Consider the following 20,472-nt stretch of genomic DNA (forward strand, 5'->3'; position numbering starts at 1 on the left):
TATATTTAAAACATTCTTCTCCCAAATAATCATAGAAGCTCTAGTTTGTCAAGGGTGCTCAGTGTCATCTGAGATCTGAGGGCAGGTAGATTCCAGCAGACATAACAAGCTTAGTCCATGGGATGCTACAGCTATTGCTCACGAGGGCTTTCCATTTCAGGAACTGCATTCAAAACACAGAAAGAGAGGGTAGCTCAAGGAAAGCAAACGAAAACTGTCCGGGTGACACCATCCATCAGTGTAGTGTGGCATTTGTGACTCAGTAGGCAGGAACTGTCCTCAGCTTCAGTCACGCTTGGGCTACAGTTAGTAAGAGAGTGGTCAGACTCCGTAGAGGACAAGGCTTCTGTACTCTCTTTCCCTACCAACAACTTTTCTTTCTATACTACAAAGGAACAAAATTAATAAGATGGGGAAACTAAGGAGCCAGAGCTGTCCACCCTAGTCCAACAGCCCACCATACAAAAACACACACTATGTAAATAAACCCCTAGTGGTGGGGCAATGTTCAGAAGGGAGTGCTAGCTCTTAGAATCAATAAAGTGGGTAGATAACAAGTGATACCACTCGTACAGCATCCGACATGAAACTCTGCTGTTTCAGAATGCAGTGCTAGGTTGCATGACAGACTCTCCTCCGACATCATGGATGAGAAAGGTGTGGGCCTCCAGAAGTTGCTAAACTATGACTTCCATCGCCCATGACCATTGGCCATGCTTGTGGGGGCTGATGGGAGTTGGAGTCCAACAACATATGGAGGTCCCTCACCTACAAAGCTAGTATGTTGAGGAGGAGGGTTCTTTCTAGCCTAGCCTTTTCCCTAGTCTGCTAGTTTTCTGTTTGCAAGGAGCATTCAAGCATATCACCCTCACCTGCATTTCAAATACAAAGCCAGTATCAGGGTTTTTAACATAAGCTCCTGCTAGGGCTTGTACCCCACTGAGGAGCCCTTTGCCCTTCCTCTTCCCCATTGCTGCTCCTTGCTCACCTGCCGACTCCTTCTGGCCCAGGGGGAATGAATACCTGAACAATTGTGGTGGTTAGGAGGAGCCCTAGCCACTTCCTTTCTGGTTCTCACCTGGATGATTGAGTGGGTGTCAGCAATTGTGAGGGGGAAGACAGAAGCTGGTGGCAGCCATAGTGAGGAGGAGCATCCTGAGAAGTGGGCCAATGAGGGTCTCTTGCCTGAGGGCCTCCAAGTTTGGAGTATGTCCCAGGAAATCTGTTTCCTCTTGATATTTCTGAGCATGGAGTTTGACTCTTACCTGTAGTGAAGTTACTTGTTAACCAAAATACATCCCAGCCATCTCAGTTCCCCATGGATGTTAGCTCTGTGATGTCATGTGTAGTTGACTCACAAGCACTGGGGTGTTTCTGAAAGTCTCCCATCTGCAGGTCAGGCCCATTCCTGCTTGGCAGTGACTCAGGGTCCCAGGTATCTATTTTAGTTTATTTAAAACCCTTTCTTGTGAGTAACAGGGTATGAAACTACAGACCTGGGCTTATCAGGTAAATCAAACAAAGCACCGCCAGGCCTCAAGAAGTTGTTTACTGGGAAATGTACTTTCTCTGTTTGTACTTAAAACAAAGAAGAGGAGGAAGAACTTGAAATGTGATATTTGGTGCGTGACTAATACTGTTTAAGGAATACACTGTGAAACTGAATTATTCCAATAAAGCTTTTACTTTCCAAGGTGAATGATAATATTGTCTGCATGTATTTTGAAAATTAACCTAGAACGTAGTTTCTGGAGCAGAGTTGTTGTCATTGGTTTGGGGCCCTAGCTTGGAAAGCCGTGCAAGTGATGATTGTGGTAAACATTAGGAGACACTTCCTAATGGTACTTAGGGACCTAGGAAGCTGCCTTATACTGAGCCAGGCTATTAGTACACCTAGCCCAGTATTGTCTCCACTGACTGGCAGAGGCTCTACAGGGGACATTCCCAGCCCTACCTGGAGATGTCGGAGAGTGAAAATGGGGCCTTCTGTGTGAAAAGGAGATGCTTCACCACCAGGCTGTGATCCCGTTTCTGGTAGCTGGTGATGGAGAGCTGAGCAGCCTATCTCGAGAAGTGGGAGGTTCTCCTTCGCTGGAGGTGCTTTAAGTAGTAGCTGAATGTCAATTTGTCAGGGATTCTGCAGTTAGCGAGATTCCAGTATGAAGCTAGAGAAACTGGGACTAGATTATATCTGAGGCATCTTCCAACTCTAAAACTCTGTAATTCCACGATTCTGTGTTGGATTCAGACAAGTGGTGACTATGAAATCTCACCCCCCTGCCTGGAATTAATTTGAAATATGCGGCGATTCAGGAAGTGCTGTGGTCTCTATACTTGATAGGAAATACACAGGAACAATCACCACCATATCCCTCAACTTCATGCTGGCATGACCACTTTCCATGAAAAGAAAAAGAGAAAAATGGAATGAGCTGGAGCATAGTGTAAGACTGAGAGTTGGCTGCGCTGATCAATAGCAGTGGGCTCAGTAGGAGTGTGCATGAGCAGTTGTTTAGATATCTGAGATAAAATGGATCCACTACCAGTGAGGTAGTGAAACGTGAGATGAGTTCATGAAATAGACAGATTTCGCTCCTGCTGAAAGAAGGGAGCAGAGAGAAATGGTGTCCAGGTCAGCCTTGCACAATCTAGTGCTCTCAATATGTTTTGGACCTCAAAGGCCATCTTCCCCAGTCAGCTGTGGGGATAATGGGAGATTGGGAAAGATGGGAATTGCAATACAAGACATAATGGTCTAGATTATGGGTACTAACAGGTACAAATGCACCATAAATGGACACTCCAATAGCAAAAGGCTTACTCATGGCTAGGATGAAAGACTGAACAATATGCGTTTCCAGATCAGATTTTTGCAAGGAGAGAAAAGAGACATATTCATGCTCCTGATCGATTCAGTGGAAAGTGCAATAGGTTTTAATGATGCTGGGCTGCTCCTAGCAACATGAGTGTAAATGGAGGCAGATCTTGGATGCCATGTGGAGACTGTGCTCTTGAGAAATTGCCACTCTGTATCTAAAAGAAACCCAGCTCTTCAATATTGTTACTATATTTCAGCAAGGGTTAGTATATTACCAATTGAGCCATTAATAAAAACAGAGTCCCTGCCTCAGGTATTTTCTTTACATTTTGGAATTTGCATCTAATTAAAACCTTCCAGTTAGCTGTGTAGACATGACTGGACAAGTTATTTCTAGGAAACACAGAGGCGTAATTGTGGTCTCTCACAGATGATTTGACTGTGTACATTATAGCAGTCCTTGTTTCTCATTATAGCTTCTCTTACTAGAGTCACAATAATTTAGCAGTTCTTGTTATTAGCACATGAAGCTTCATTGTAAGTCAACCATTTCTGCCGCAAAACTGGAGTACTCTTGAAATTTGTTGGTGACCGTATGCTATTATCTCTCTGAGAATCTGCAAAGAGATTCTTGAAAGGGATTGGGTTGATTTTATATTATCTTAATGTTGGTTTCATCACTGTCTCTGCCTGTGCTCTAGATACCTATTTATAGATTCCATTTGATTTATTGAAGAGCTTGCCATATCTCAGCATGCATACATACTCACTGACTACAGGATAACTTGTGATATTACAAAATTAAATCCCAAGCTAAACACTAAAAAAATGGCAGCCAAACCATCAAAGGAGAAATAAATAGATGAAAGGGAGAAAAAATAATAAATACACCATCATCATACTATATGTCTAATTTCACTAAGTAAAAGAGAACATCCTTTGTCAACTGCATTGGATTTGAATCAATTGAAGAGATAGACAAGATTTTATTCATATATTACAGACCAATATGGAAGCTACCCAACACTACTTCTGTCTGCCCACACCTGTTACTGAAGATGTAATGTTGGTGAACATGTGGTGTGCATCCTGTCTGAAACAGCCAATTTCTGCAGTTCCTGCACATGAGACATTGTGTGGGATTATGGGGAAACTAAGAAATATTCCATTTTTCAACCAGCTGAGATCAAGTAACACATATGATGTCATGGCAAGCAGCCAGGACATCATAGCTGTGCTCAATACGCCTCCACATAGGTTTACAAAGATCCCCCATTTTATAGATAATTTTAAATGATGTACATCTAACCAATATCTAAAGTAAGTTAAACTTTCTGATCTGTTGATTTTATTGCTTTATCTCTTTTCCCTGTAATCTTTCTGTGACATGGTTAGACCCTTCTAAACAGAACTTTTAAGTCTGTCAATAGCTACTCTCTTCCTATTAATATCTATCTGATTATCACACCAATATGAAAACACAAAAAAATCCAACTACAGTGGTACCTCGGGTTAAGAACTTAACCTGAAACTGTTCTTAACCTGAGGTACCACTTTAGCAAATGGAGCCTCTCTCTGCTGCCGTGCGATTTTTGATCTCATCCTGAAGCAAAGTTCTTAACCCAAGGTACTATTTCTGGGTTAGTGGAGTCTGTAACCTGAAGTGTCTGTAACCCGAGGTACCACTGCATAGGATCAGCTAGGTCTTCTGCACCAACCACATTTGTTTCAAATGAGTTACTTCTGACTGAAAAAGATCAAAGATGGTCAATTGTGTTTTATAATGTAAAGGCGGCACACCTGTGGAGTGAATGAAATAATGTGAACACAAGGAAAGTGCTTTAACATATACAGTATCCCCCTATATCCTTCTCCATTTAGCGTATCTGGCTTTTTCTGAAGCTCTGTGAGGGTCCCTCCTGAGCACCAGCTGGGGGTGGTTGGCATCCCTTCCACAGATTGCTTAGCAACAGTGATTAAGCATCCTTAGCATTAGTGTTCCCTCCATCGTTTGTGCTCTAACGTTCTTCCAAAATGTCTGATTCATTTACTTTCTTTAAAAAATGAAAGCTAAGAGTCTGGGCCCCCTGATGCCATGGGACAGGGTACGTGTGGACTCCCTGTACCCCACTCCACCCCTGACGATGACCCTGCCTACTAGTCACAAATAAGCCCCCCTTCTGATCCTGCCATGTTTCTTAAAATAGAGCTGAAATTTCCAATTTTTCAAAGCTGCTGTGTCCCGTTCCCCTTCCTGAACCTTGGCGTTAATGGTTAAGCTTACAGACACAGTTTCACTTTTCATGGACAGTTTTCTGGTCTGATTTTCTGATGCCACAGAGCACTCAGGTTTTGCCTCATGTCTGCCTGGAATAGATCTAACCTCACTTTGTAGAAATCCCAAATCCTTCTGAGGCACCTCACCTTGGCTCATTATTTGGGTTCCATATGAATCTTTGGACACTTCTAAAATAATTTAATACTTTGTTCCTTCACTATATTTTAAATATGTTAGCAAAACTAACAAACTTACACTTTTGTTTTAAATTAATCTTCCTTAGTGGGCAATTAAAAAAAATTAACATTTTTGGGACTATTTTTATTTTTTTATATGCAGCATTAATAACTTTCATTTTGCTACTATACACATTCAATTCAAGGTTTTGTACAAACTTTATTTAAAAATGAAATGAAAATGGGAAAACCTCTGACACTATTTTTCTAAGAAATGAACCAGCATCCTTGGACATGCTTTAAAGGAAATTTCACCGATGTCTTTGAAAAGGTCTTAGCAATAATATATTGCAACTGAGCAGCCATTCTGACTGTGGAAACACACTACTTTACTAAGCTGTGTCAAAACGACTACTTTGAGGATAAATACATTCTAGAATTTTCATATGTTTCTTCAGTAAATGATAAAAGCTGCAGTCAAACGCTTAATAGGATATGTTTACAAAAGCATTTTAAACTAATGCCAAAACATACAATATGGAGCCTGTATTTTTATATACCCTAAGGTGGAGCCCATGTTATTTTTATGGTAAACATATGGGACCTTGTTTTCCTTACCTCCCCCCCACCACCCAAAATAAACTTTTTTTCATTATACTATGCCTTTTTTGTTAATCTGTTCCTGCTGCTACAAGAGAGAGAAAAAGATGAACGGTATAATGACTAAATTTCTCCTTCCTTTGATGCAAATATTCAGGAACTGGAATACTTTTATGCCTCTCTTCTGCTTATGCAGAACTAAGGCTTACAGAGGAAATAAATCTGGACATTTGGCCAATGATGTTGTTTGGATTCTTTTAATTGAGACTGCAGAGAAATGTCTGAAGCTTTATTTTTGTAAACATGCCATCTCAAACTGTTGGATAAATGCCATTAAAATCAAGGAGCTCTTCTGGCTTGAGTGGGCTAAGAGTTGAAAAATCAAGTGAGGGCCTCCTCCTTTGCCTTGACACAGAAACCTTTTGAGGGAAGGTCTGCTTTTAAGACCAGGGTGTGAAATTGTGATACTATCTTTTCCATGCCAAAGTACACGTTGGGGAAAATATATGTCTATATATTGGCACTAACTATCAAGCCAGGTTTAAGCTTCTGCAACAAAGCCCTAAATAACTTTGGATCAGCTTACCTGTAAAACTGCCATCCCTTCCAATGCCCAGTAAGGGTATTATGATCAGCCAATGGAACCTGATTAATTTTGCCCCAGCCTGATGAGTATTGGCTTGTGGTAACACAGAAGTGGGCGTTTTTTCACTGGTGGTGCCAATGTTGTAAAATGCCCTCTCTGGTGAAATATGAGAAGCTCCATCAGTACTGGCATAATGCCAGCTTCTAAAGACACACCAGTTTAGGCAAGCATTCCCCAGACACAGTTAAACAACAGTTAAACCCATACAATCAGAGGTTCAGGTTCTGGGGAATGCTTGTCTACGCCTGAAGCCTTCAATGGAGGGGTTGCAGAACATTACACTGCAAGAGTAACTCTTCTTGCCCTTCTCATAGCTTCAGCAAGCTTAACTCGAAAGCAGCAACCAGTTATGCTCCTGGTCTCTTGGTGCAGGCTCTCCTAGTCAGCACACATGGCTCATTTTCACATCTCTCTTTAAAACGCCACAATTTTTCATTCAGCCTACGTCACCAGCCCCTGCCCACCTGGAACTTCCCTTCCAGCTTACATCATCAAACACTGAAATCCTAAACCTGGCCTTTGTCTCTGCTCACCATCCCCTCCTGAGAAGAGCGGCTCACATGCCTCTGCTGCCCAGCACATACCCTCCAAGTGTCTCATTTTAAGTGGGACATACTGGATTGACAGAAGCTGCCCCAGCTTCTGATCCCAATCTGGAAAGTCCTATTTTGACTCCTGTGTTCTGCCCCCACCAGAGCATGGGAACAAAAGAGGGGCATTTTTTTGGTTCCGAGTTGTGGTGTGAGCCAACTGACTCCCACCAGAGTGCAGGACCAAACAATGACTTCCGGAATTATGTCTGCAGCACCAGCAAAGGGGGAGCAAGAGAAGGCTGCACTCTCTCTTAAGCTGTTAAATAGATAAATGCCTAACAGCAAAATATCACTACACAATGTCTCACAATAATATATAAGTCAACCCAATTTATAATGACAATAAACACCATAATTTAAGGTCACTTCCATGGCTTCCCCCCAAAGAACCCTGTGAATTCATTAAGGGTGCTGGGAATTGTACACCTGTGAGGGATAAACTACAGTTCCCAGGATTCGCTGGTGGCGGGGAGAATGTGCTTTAAATGTATAGTGTGGGTGTGACCAATGTAGAATGGCAGTAAAATGAATAAGCAGCATGAATGATTCTGCCTCTCTCTGTAATTATAGAGTCTCCTACTCCAATAAGTCATCCACGTCTTGGGAGGTGTGTTTTCGGAAGGAAATGATACCAATTCATCACATGAGGGATGGACCCACCCCTTCTACTTTACTCCTCACTTCCTCAGAATGATGGAATAACTTTCCACATGACCAGGGTCTCATTCCCTGCAACAGCACCATCTAATTTCCAAGTTACCAGTTGGGCAGAAAACCAGCACATTGGGCAGTCTGAGGGTTCTGTTGGTGCATTGACTATCCTGCTAGTGAACTCCCTCTCTTTACCTCAGCTGACATGGGTGGTTTCAGACATAGTGGTCTCTGGTGTTGGGGGTCCCATTGCCAGGCTGATGGTAGTGGGGGACTGCCATGCCAAGGCTACTGTCTCAAAAATGGTTTAGGACTTCATGGCCACCGTGACAACCAAGTGACTGCCCCATGCTGTTATTGGTTGAAGTTGGGGGGATGAGTGTTTGAAGCAGGTTGGGGTTGGAGCAAGTATCCAACAATGGAAATGTTCTGCCTCAAATTAGTGGCATAATCTGAATTTGAAGTGGGCACAGTCGCCTGAGCTTGCCGCTCCTTGGAGTGGGACTCTCACCATGCTGCCATCTGATTCAGCTGGGGATAGGGTGGCTTCCAAGCTCCTGTGAGCTCCAGGTGTAAATGATGCCTAGCTTTATGCCACCCAGGAGATGAGGGTGGTTGGAAAGCTCATAGTCATAGTGCAGCGATGTGGGAAAGCTGCATCTGTTGAATTTCTGCTTGCCACACACCCATTAAAGAAGGTGGCTGCCACAGTTCCAGTGTTTGTTTATATCTTTGCTGCATATGCTAGGAGCTGCCACTGGCTTGTATTGTTGTAAAGAATACTTATGGGAGTTGCCAACTGAGTACAATTAAGTCTATGAATAATCCCGGTTAAGCACGTGAAGAATTAATGCAAAGTGGATGACATCATAATAAAGAACTACCACCCCTGACGATGATGACAACACTGGAATGAGATGGTTTACAACACTCCCATTGATTACTAAGATGCAACATTATTGAAAACATTGTGGTTATAGCAGGACCTGGCCTTTCTACCCCAATCCTAAACATTTTCCTAATGAGTGGACTTCCAGAACTGCAATCTGAAACAGGAATGGAAGGAAGGTATTGCAATTTGGGAGATGCAGGCATAGACCAGCAATGAGAAGGGCTCCAGTTGTTCCCACATGTGCTTCAGAAGCACATGTGGGAACTGGATATTGTTTAATAGTATGTCTTTATTGAACTGGTTCCTAAAGTTGGTACTGATTTGTCAACTTTGCATATTAATTTTGACTGACAATGCTACTTGGAGACTGGCATTCATAGCCTTAGTCAAACAAATGTGTGCTGCTCTGCATGTACCAATTCTTGAAATTTTGATAAAGTAGCTGTAGAGAGAGGTGTGTGGCATCAGTCAAGTTAAAGAGATGAATGAAAAGACAACCATTGGTTGCTTCAGAACTAAGATATATAAAACCCTCCATTGAAGGATGTGCCACCAAACCTCATTCCTGTGACCTGCTGACTATCACAGTTGGAGTTCTTTGTTGACTTCACATTCAACAAATGTTTTTTCTCTATATATACTACCTTTCACCTCACTAGGATTCCAAACACTTTGAGCATAGAAATGTGTTTAGTATAGAGATGCATACTGCACTGATCAGCCAATAAAGTAACAACTTTTGTATTACCACCACTGTTATCAGTGATGTTGCATAGATCAGCTCTGAGATTAAGCTCTTTTCTTGCAAGACCGTTTCCTTATGTTTTACACAGAAAGGTCAAGAGTTACCACCATTTCCTGAGAAACTCTGTGCCTTGTTTTTTACAGTGGGGCTGGCAGTCTCTCAAACTAATGTTCACTACATTGCCAGTCTGGGGAAAGCTGAGAGGGATTGATTCTGCCTCAAATGACTCTTACCAAGAAGAGCTAGCCTGAATTCCTTCAAAATACAGTTTTGAGGCAGAAAATGTTCAAAGATAAACTTGAACGCTCTCCATCTTTCTCACAGCTTTCCTCTGTGAGAAGAAATGAGGACTAGTTCCTACTACACGAAAATGCACAGTGATTAAATGCTGAGCCACACCGTTCATTAGCATACGTTTCACAAGCAAGGCCATTTCCATGAAGGTGACGTTACCAATGGCAGGCAGGCTGCACCTGCTTGGTGACTGAGGCAACCCTGGGCTCACCTTCATTAAGCAAAAGGACTTGTTTAACAGGGAAGGTTTGTGAGGACCAAACCTAGGAAGTTAGAAATATGCCGTCCTTTTCCTCTCACAACTTAAGGCTGCCTCCCCTACTTTTTTTCTCTCTAGCTGAGCTCCGATTCTGGTAATAGTTGCATGACAGAAATAAATTCAATGGACACATATAACTTCTGCACCAGGGCAGAAAACATCACATGTTGAATTTCTGCATGGTATACTACAGTCTTTAGAATGAAAGCTTCTGAAATGCTTCTTCAGAATGAAAGTGCTCTCAAAATGAAGGTGCTTCTGAAAGCTGTCAAACCCATGGAGCTCTATGAGGGTTGCCAAACTTTTTCTCGGAGAAATATGCTCTGCATGCATTCAGGGCCAGTGCTATCATTAGTCCAGTGAGGCAGCCACATTAGGCTCAGGGGGTCACAAACTTTGAGGGACACAGTCTTATACAGATTAGTTTTTGCTATACCTTAAGAATTTTATCATTTTTGAAGTAATCCATACATTAAAATGGTATGTAGGCTCTTTAAAAATGGGACACAGTCTAACTTCCATGTAAGCTTTGTGCAAGCAAATCAGCATGAATGTTCCATAAATAGCTCACCTGGAGGAACTTTTCTTGGGATTATCAAACTTCTGTTTGTGCTGTGATTTGTAGGTCCAGGTCCGTGATTTGTAGGCTCAGGTCTGTGATATCCAGACCCAGGTCAGAGTGGGGTGTGTTTGGGTTTTTTTGGTCCCTCCAGTTTCCCCAGTAAAACCCAGAGTTTCTGCTGAATTGGAACAAATGGCAATCTGGTTTTTCACAGATGTCGTTTGTTCTGATTCAGCGGTATACAGCAGATTTTCCCATGCAAAGTGGTGGGACAAAACAACAAAACACTATTCAGACCCATGTCTGCAAATCATGACACAAATGGAAGTCTGGATGAGTTCCTTATCTCCATGCAACAGTTACACATGGTCACATTCTACCCCTTCCATGTGTTCCTTACTGTCTTGATTGACTGAACTGGGCAACACCTAAGAACCCCGTTGGTCCAGCCCATTCATAGGAGCAGTCTTCATTGTGCAAGGGTGAGGCAGAAGTGCACTGCCAAGCTCACCTCCTCCTTACTAACCTTCTTATTTTTCGAAGTCTCCCTTTGAGGGCTAAAGGTCAGCAGCAGGGAGCCTCCTGTATGTGTTTCAGAGCTCTGATTATGCACTTGCCTTCCTGATGACTCCACAGCAGGTTGAAGTACAGTACTTTTGAAATGGAGATAACAGACATGAATGGGAGATTAGAAAGGAGGAAACTCTTGCAGTCCAGCTATGTGGTGATTGCTATGCCATTTCCAGCATAGCTGGTATCAGTGTAAATTTCAAGATAGTTCTGTTCAGGCACCTCAAAGGAGGAGGATATGAAAGAGAGAACCAGCCATTATCTGTGTGTAAAATCTTCCTAACTGCAAACACAAATGATGAAATCCCTTTAACAGATTAGCTGTAATAGATTATTAACTTTCAAAAACTTTCCATCGTTTCTGTTCCTGTGGCTCTCTAAAGTAGCTCAGGTTTATATTTGGCCTTTGCCAACTAACAAAAAGTGCGTTGTTTTGAGAGTGTGGTAGCAGAAGGGTTCAATCTCACCCACCTTCTAGCCTTACTTTCCCATTTTATGTTTGCAAGGCTTTTGAATGACTATTATAAAGATGACTTTATTTTCAGGGGCTACTTTGGAGGGTATACTTTGCTCCTGCCCCTACAGAGAAAGGAAGCCAGGTTCTTTCTCAATGTGAATTCACAACTTATCAAGTTTAGCCTCATCTGCACCATACACTTAAAGCACTATTATGCCTTTTGAATGAGTTATGGCTAACAAAAACAAAAACAATTATGTATGTATGTACAGTATGTATGTATGTATGTATGTATGTATGTATGTATGTATGTATTTATACCCCACCCATTTGACCGGGTTGCTCTGGCCACTCTGGTTGTCTTCCACCAAAATGTAAAAATTCATTGCAGCCTGGGTACCTCAGTGGGTTAGAGCGTGGTGCTGATGATGCCAAGGTTGCAAGTTTGATCCCTGTATGGGATAGTTGCATATTCCTGCACTGCACTAGAGGATCCTCAGGCTCCCTTCCAACTCTCCAATCCTTTGATTCTATGATTCTCCCCCAAAGAATCCTGGGAGCTATAGTCCTCTGTTCCCCTCACAGAGCTACAACTACAGATAGGTAGCCATGTTGGTCTGCCATAGTCAAAACAAAAAATTTTTTTTCCTTCCAGTAGCACCTTAAAGACCAACTAAGTTAGTTCTTGGTATGAGCTTTCGTGTGCATGCACACTTCTTCAGATACACTGAAACAGAAGTTTCCAGACCCTTCTATATAGTGAGAAGGTGGGGAGGGGTATTACTCAGAAGGGTGGTGGGAATGGGTGATTGGCAGATAGCTGTGATGAGCCTGTTGACGACTCTTAACGACTGCAATAGGTCTTACAGGAAAAAGCAAGGGGTGAGAAGCAAGGGGTTGTCTGTGAGCCTCCTGAATGTAGTCAGTTTTGTTCATGATGACGACAGCTCCACCTTTGTCCGCTCATCACAGCTATCTGCCACCCCTTGCTTTTTCCTGTAAGACCTATTGCAGTCATTAAGAGTCGTCAACAGGCTCATCACAGCTATCTGCCAATCACCCATTCCCACCACCCTTCTGAGTAATACCCCTCCCCACCTTCTCACTATATAGAAGGGTCTGGAAACTTCTGTTTCAGTGTATCTGAAGAAGTGTGCTTGCACACGAAAGCTCATACCAAGAACTAACTTAGTTGGTCTTTAAGGTGCTACTGGAAGGAATTTTTTTTTTTTGTTTTGACTATGGCAGACCAACACGGCTACCTATCTGTAACTGGAACTATGGAAGGCACCACATTGAGCCGCATGAAATGGAAGTCCATCAACCTCACCAAGAAACTTGCACAGGTACAGACTGATATCTTCTTTCTTACTAAATGCAAGAACCTGGACATTATACCCAAGGGTCTTAGAATTAAGAACCCTCTACAATCCACGTATCCCACTGAATATGCAAGAAAACTATGCAACACTTTCTCTAAGAAGCTGCTCAAACATCTGATCAGCGTTCTCTACTCTAAACAGAAGCTAATAAAGGAGGAACTCCTTGTATTGGAGAACTCTATCAGGAACCATCAAGCTTGGCAAGAGTTCCAAAAGGAAAAACAAAACATTTACCACTCTCAACTGGAGCTACTGAAAAAACAGAAAAACAAGAAACTCTCTAACCTTTCCAACCTACAGGCTACTAATCAAAACAAGATCAACAATATTGTCAATCTCTCACAGCAAGCACTCAGCCCAGCTGAGGAATCAGTCCTTTCACGTGGACTGTCATTCTGCCCTGCCAAATCCCCACACATTATCCAGTTCTGCGGGGACTTGGAAGCATTTTTCCGCCGTTTACGCCTTAAGGAGTATTTTCAACACACACAACAACAAGACAAAGCAGAACAAGCAAAAACTTCACAACACAACACCTCTCAACCCACTGGAGAACAACAACCACCCTCCCAACAGAACACTGACCACCAACTACCACCGAAAAAGTGTTACACAAAAAGGGACTTCACATGGACCCCTCCTGATGGACGCAATACCACACTGGACTTGTACATTGACTGCTTCCGCAACAGAATCCAAACAGATGTGACCAGAAAACACCATCGCTTACAACAAAATCTAAACCATGCTGAAAGGAGAGCCATAGATAATCTCAGAAACAACCCAGACATTATAATTAAAGAAGCGGACAAAGGTGGAGCTGTCGTCATCATGAACAAAACTGACTACATTCAGGAGGCTCACAGACAACTTTCCAATACCGCCTTTTACATAAAATTGGACTCAGACCCCACACAAGAATACAAAAAAGAACTGAACAAGATTGTTAAGGAGCTACCCCCACACATCCAAGAACAGATGCTCACTAACACACCAACAGAACCTCGACCAGGAACTTTCTATCTTCTACCTAAAATACACAAACCAGGAAATCCAGGACGGCCCATCATTTCAGGTATTGGCACTATTACAGTGGGTGTCTCCGGTTATATGGACTCTCTTCTGAAACCATATGCCATCAGTGCTCCCAGCTATGTACGTGACACCACAGATTTTCTGAGGAAAATACAATCTTTAAATAATCTTCCCAACAATACTATACTAGCTACTATGGATGTGGAATCTCTGTATACCAACATCCCACACAACAATGGTTTACAAGCTATAAGGAACACCATTTCAGATAAAACCACAGCGGACTTTGCCACCAAACTCTGCCAATTTGTCCTTACCCACAACAACTTCAAATTCGGTGATGACCTGTTCCTTCAGATCAGCGGCACAGCAATGGGCACCCGCATGGCCCCACAGTATGCCAACATCTTCATGGCAGATTTAGAACAACGTTTCCTAAACTCCTACCCACTCAAACCTCTCTTGTACCTGCGATACATTGACGATATTTTTATCATCTGGACACATGGTCAACAGACCCTGGACACCTTCCACCAGAAATTCAATGATTTTCACCCCACAATCAACCTAACAATGAATCAATCTATGCAAGAAATACATTTTTTGGACACTACTATAAAAATACAGGATGGGCGCATAGACACCACCTTATACCGTAAACCAACTGACCGACTTCTATACAAGATCTCAGAGTAGCTGTTTTACTACAAAGGAATTTCAGAAATAGACTGGAAAGAGAAGCTGCTGAATTGCAACTTATCACCAAACTTAAAACCATGGAGACACCTGGTCTGAACAAAGACCTTGGATTCTTATCTCATTATACATGACAAAGCCATTTTTCACCTTCTCACCCCTTGCTTTTTCCTGTAAGACCTATTGCAGTCGTTAAGAGTCGTTAACAGGCTCATCACAGCTATCTGCCAATCACCCATTCCCACCACCCTTCTGAGTAATACCCCTCCCCACCTTCTCACTATATAGAAGGGTCTGGAAACTTCTGTTTCAGTGTATCTGAAGAAGTGTGCATGCACACGAAAGCTCATACCAAGAACTAACTTAGTTGGTCTTTAAGGTGCTACTGGAAGGAAAAAAATTTTTTTGTTTAGAGCTACAACTGTCAGAGTGGTTTAACACTCAATCCATATTCTTGGGGAACTTAGGGAATTGTAGCTCCATAGCTCTCCCTCTGTTTCCCAGGAAGTAGAAATGGCATGACCAGATGGATATCAGATGGATGATGGCATCCATCCCTCCACAGCATCTCCCACTGCCTCCTTCATTATTTTCTGCTGTTGGAACACCAGAAAATAGGAAGCACAGAAGGATTGCGCTTCCATACAGAGTGGAAATCTTGCCCTTCTCGAGACAAGTCCAAGACATTTGGCTGTCTAAAGCAAAGGTCTCTCCACTTCAAGTACAGACTCTGGTTGGCAAGGGGATCTTACTTGGATGCTGGTGATGGGAGAGCATCCTTCACCCCAACTGTGGCCAGGAATCATGTTAGTTCAGGGGGCTCAAGGCAGGTCACATGGCATATACAGCACTGTCCCCTAACAAAAGGAAATGACACTGGGACTCAGAAATAATGTGACTGTCACTGCTGACTTTCCATCCACCCCAGCACCTGCCACCTCACTCTACCTAATGATAGGGCTGCCCTGATTCTGCCTCATTCCCGCCCAAGACCAAAAAAAAGAAAAGAAAAGAAAAGAAAAAAGATGCTTGCTGTAGACAAATCACTGGCAACAGTTATTACTATACCAATGGGATATAACTTTTCCCTGTGCCTATGAAACTCCAGAGGACGTATGAATCTCCACTATCCTTGCTAATGTATTGACTCATGGCTTAAGCAGAGTGAGATAAACTCCAAACACGTGCAGGAGTTTCAGGATAAGGAAAGAGAAGCATTTCTAAGGGACAGTGCAATTTGCTACCATGAATTATAGTGACAGCTTCTCTCTTGAGTGTCTAAGAAGTGCATGAGCAAACTTCTCCTGGTAATGAATGAAAAGAAAAATCCACCCCACCCCACAGAGGCATGGGGTGATTTACTATAAAGGGGATGAGAGCAACTTGGCTTAGAATATCTAAAATATTATTTAAATCCATCCAAACTGGGAGTTAAGCATTTCACCACCTGCCTGGCCTGAGCACTGAGAAGCCTCAGGGCTATACTCCAAGGTTTACAGTGTTATCCTGTACATGTTTACGCAGAAGTGAGTTCCATGGTGTTCAGTAGGGCTTACTCGCTGGTAAATTACCTTTCAGGTTGCTGCCTTCATTTCCTGTGGACAAGATAGCATTGTAGTTTTGTGATGTCTCTGGATACTTACATACTATACATTTAAAGCAACACCTTCCCCCAAAGAATCCTGGGAACTGTAGTTTACACCTCACAGAACCACAAGTGTGGTGTAATGGTTAGAGTTTTGGACCAGAACTCAAGGAGACCAGGGTTCAAATCCCTGCTGAGCCACGAAGCTCACTGGGGGACCCTTGGACCAGACACTGCCTCTCAGCCCGACTTACCTCACAGAGGAGCTGTGAGGAAAAAATGAAGAGGGGGAGGACTATGTACACCACCTTGAACTGCTTGGAGGAAAAAGGTGGGGTGTAAATGCAACCAATAAACAAACTTATTGCCTTGCTGTTTTGCTAGTGTCTTTCCCTGCCCTCCTCTCCAGCGATCTCCAGCTCTTTGCGGAATCTCCCCACCCACCCCGCTCCAGTAATTAGCTTCAATGCTTTTTTCAAACCTAATTGCTGTGAGGATGAGAACGAGAATCTGGATAGATCTGGATAGATGTCTGACTGACTGATTGGGTAATGGGTGTGTGTGTTATGCCTGAAAACAGATTTGTGAGAGGGTTGTGTGTATGAATATGTGTATTGATATATGAAGGTGTGTGTGTGTGTGAGAGAGAGAGAGTGCGTGTGTGCATGTCCACTGACAGCATTCATCCCCAGAAGATAAAACACCACAACAAAATGTGGCCCTCAAGATAACCCCCCACCACTGTTATAAAAGGCCAGGCACCACCTTTGGCTGAGGGCTCGGCAACTCCATTGGGTTTCCTTGGACAAACCAGTCTTTCAGACCCAGTTTTCTTCTATAAAATGGGAATAGAAATGCTGGCTTTTCACTCCTGAGTTGCCGTAAGCATTGCTGAAATAGTAGTGAATATGAAGTATTTAGGAAATTTGTTGTGTAATATGCCCATTTATGGGATTTACTGGGCATGCTACTGTCAGTTCACTAGGGCGTTCACTGGGTGGAAATTGAGCTGAAAGAACATATGAATTGTGGGTCAGGGTTTGGCCAAGAGTCAGGCTGATTAGGCCTGCAAACAGGCCTTCATCAATGTGGTGTTAGCAGCAGCAGCCTGGAGAGGAATGTAGCACCTGCTGTGGTCGCATCAGAGAATGCACTTTCAGCTTCTGTGTCTTCCCACTAGCGGTGAGCCTGTTTCATTGAAACTCAGCCTACATTGATGTTATTGATTACTTTACAGCTATGCAGGCTGAAGTCCAACCATCTGGTTCACTTTAATTTGAAACTATAATGGGAAGGGAGGCCCAGATGCTGTCAACACATGCCTAGGATGTTATATTTTACTGAAGGTATGCCCTTGCATTCACTTTTCAGTATATATAATGCGTCTCCATCTCCACTTGATCTGCAGCAACATTACCTGCATTCCAATTGGATTTGCCCTTAGTAATGTGCAAACTGCCTTTGGCTCAGTTCTTTCAGTTTAATTGGCTTGGGCACTGGAAACTTTATCTGCTACAGTTACTGGCTAGAGAAGGTTTGCCTGCAGGGCCAGTCCTACTTTAAAGCAGAGGCAGGTGCCTCAGGCGGCAGATGCTGAAAGTCAGGGATAGGCTCACACTGTGCCATCCAGACTGCTGTGTGTCCACTAATCTAGCCGGCTGCCCACATGTGCTGTCTCTGTCGAAGAACAATTCAACTATCAATCTGGTCAACTTTTGTACATTGAAAAGAGGGAGAAACCATATTGTCCTTCTCCTTAGACAGCAAATAACTTGGGCCAGGCCTGTTTGCCTGTGATGCCAAATAAGTTTCAATCAATGTAGTTTATGGGTAGGCCTGCTGAGTACGCCTATCTTTTGTGTTCTTTCAGAGGTGTTTCTTGTGCATTCATCCTGATTTGCTTGCAAAAAACTTACACAGAGGTTAGGGCCATGCCTCATCTTTATTGAGTATTTGTTCTGTTTGCAAGGAGGTTATATGACAACCACAAAAAGGCAGAATTCCCCAGCTTTGGTGGATGGGGCTGATGGGAGTTGGAGTCCAACAAGACAGCAGAATTGAAGCCCTTTTGCAAAAGAAGAAACCAGATGTTGACTTTTCACCAGTCTACTGTGTATTGCTTTAAAACTGGCTTAAAACGAGTTACTTGATTTCAAACTGGTGTTTTAAACTGGTATAAACCAGCCAGCAACCTGGCTTGTCTAGGGCTTATGTGCTACTTCAAGGAGTAAATGGCCCAGATGGCTGATTGTTCTGCCTTTAAGGCATCAAAGAAACTGCTTAAGACTGAAGCCAATTTTATTAGGAATGATGAATTTTGTGGATTACCACATGCTAGCTTTAAAGGATAAATAAGTTAACAACTGCATCAGCCTTAGAGAGATCAAAAGCAAGAATGCACAAATGCCTTCAGTCATGAAAATTACAGTAAATGTGTAGTTGAAACAAACTATTCATAATAATAAAATGAAATATCACAGATTTACATGTAATAATCCAAAGCCATGTTTTGCTCATCTAAAAATTTAAAAATAAAAGGTTGAAACCTCTTCATCCGTCGCACTGCCTGGGGGCTTTATCAGTGAGGTTTATTTTTAGACGTCTCCATACCAGATTCTTCTGTTCAAGCACTTTCCAAATTGCATGAATTATTGTGAACATATAGGAATGGTGTTCAGTGATCAGGCCTTTTTAATTCAGATTTGGGTAACTCTTTACATTCTCTGCAAACTGATTTTCTCTGGGACTTGGAACAAAAAATATATGTAGTGTGCTTTCAGGTTGTACACACCATACATTTAAAACACATTCCCCTCCCAAAAAATTCTGGGAACTGTAGTTTATTCAGGGTGCTGGAAATTGTAGCTCTGTGAGGGGAAAACTATAGTCCCCGTGATTCTTTTTACACAGCTTGTGTGTTTAGCTAAATCTGGTTCAGTGACAGCAACCCTTTACCTCTGGCTATGTACAAGCAATTAGCTCTGGATCAGCAGACACTTCTACCCATTCAGCACTACGGCGAAATTGGTGCCAGTCTTCCTTCAGTATCTTGATAACCAAGCAAAGTATAATGAAGGGAGAATGAGGGCCTTGCTTTAAGAGAGAACAAAACTCCCTTAAAACTACAGTCCAGAAAAGACATTCACAGCCAGCACTTAACTCAAGGGGTAGCTAGATGACCTATCACTGGTCAGGCCACACACTAAGCCCTAAACAAAAAGTCACTTTTCATAATCAAAGAAGGGCATGTTTACAATGGTATAGTAGGTAGTACACTATTATGCAAATTCACATACCAGACAGCCACTAAAGGGCAATGGTTAAGGTAAAGAGTCACTAAGGATTAACTGTTGGATGTGCAGGCATAAAAAGTGTCAGTTTTGCCTCTAGCCAGTCAGAAGCATATTAAAAGGTTTATTAAGTAAGAATGACTTATTAACAGCTTCAGCTAACTCAAAGCACTCCTTACTCGGCTAAAAGAAAGTGGCATTTATGGTTTTGTGTTTGTATTTTTTAAAAACTCCAATTCGTTTTTGGGATTTCAAAAAACTTGGCAATAATGTGCTGATCTAGGATGTATCAGTTTACAAATGATGAAACCTTTGGCCAGCTGAGTGATTTGACTTATTATGTTTAAGAATTTTCCATTGCAGTTAGATTCTGTGGGTGAAACGTTATCTGAAGATATTTCCTACAAAAACTCACAGATAATTTCTGAACTCCAGAAAAAGCTGAGTTCCTCAGATTAGGGGTCAGCTAGGGTTGAAATGATCTGTCAATTTCTGTTCTCTCAGTTTCTCATTTTTCTAGTCTTAAATTCAGTTATCCACATTTCTGCAGAAATTTGCAATTAAAAAAAAAACTTCATGGAAATTTCTCCGAAAAAACACATTTTTGTATGCAATGTAAACATTTTTGCAAGCAACTTCTCCTTTATTATTTTCAACAATATACTCATTTTATGCACATGTCCCCCATTGTATCCATTTTTGTAAACACTGATTGGAGAGCTGCATTGCAAAATTCTGATAAGCATGAATTTCAAAGGATTTATGTGTTTCAATTCTCATATTGTTTCAGAAAGTGTGGATTTGATAGATTCATTTTCAAACTGAATTGAATTTCTCCTCCAACCCTACATCCAGCTTACTTGCTTACCTCCAGTGTTGGTTGTCCAAGCCCAACTGCAAGTTTAACCAGGAGACTTGTGGGTGTGAAGAAGGGTGTGTGGGG

This window comes from Podarcis gaigeae, assembly GCF_964106915.1.
Source record: "Podarcis gaigeae genome assembly, chromosome: 4".
Taxonomy (NCBI): Eukaryota; Metazoa; Chordata; class Lepidosauria; order Squamata; family Lacertidae; genus Podarcis; species Podarcis gaigeae.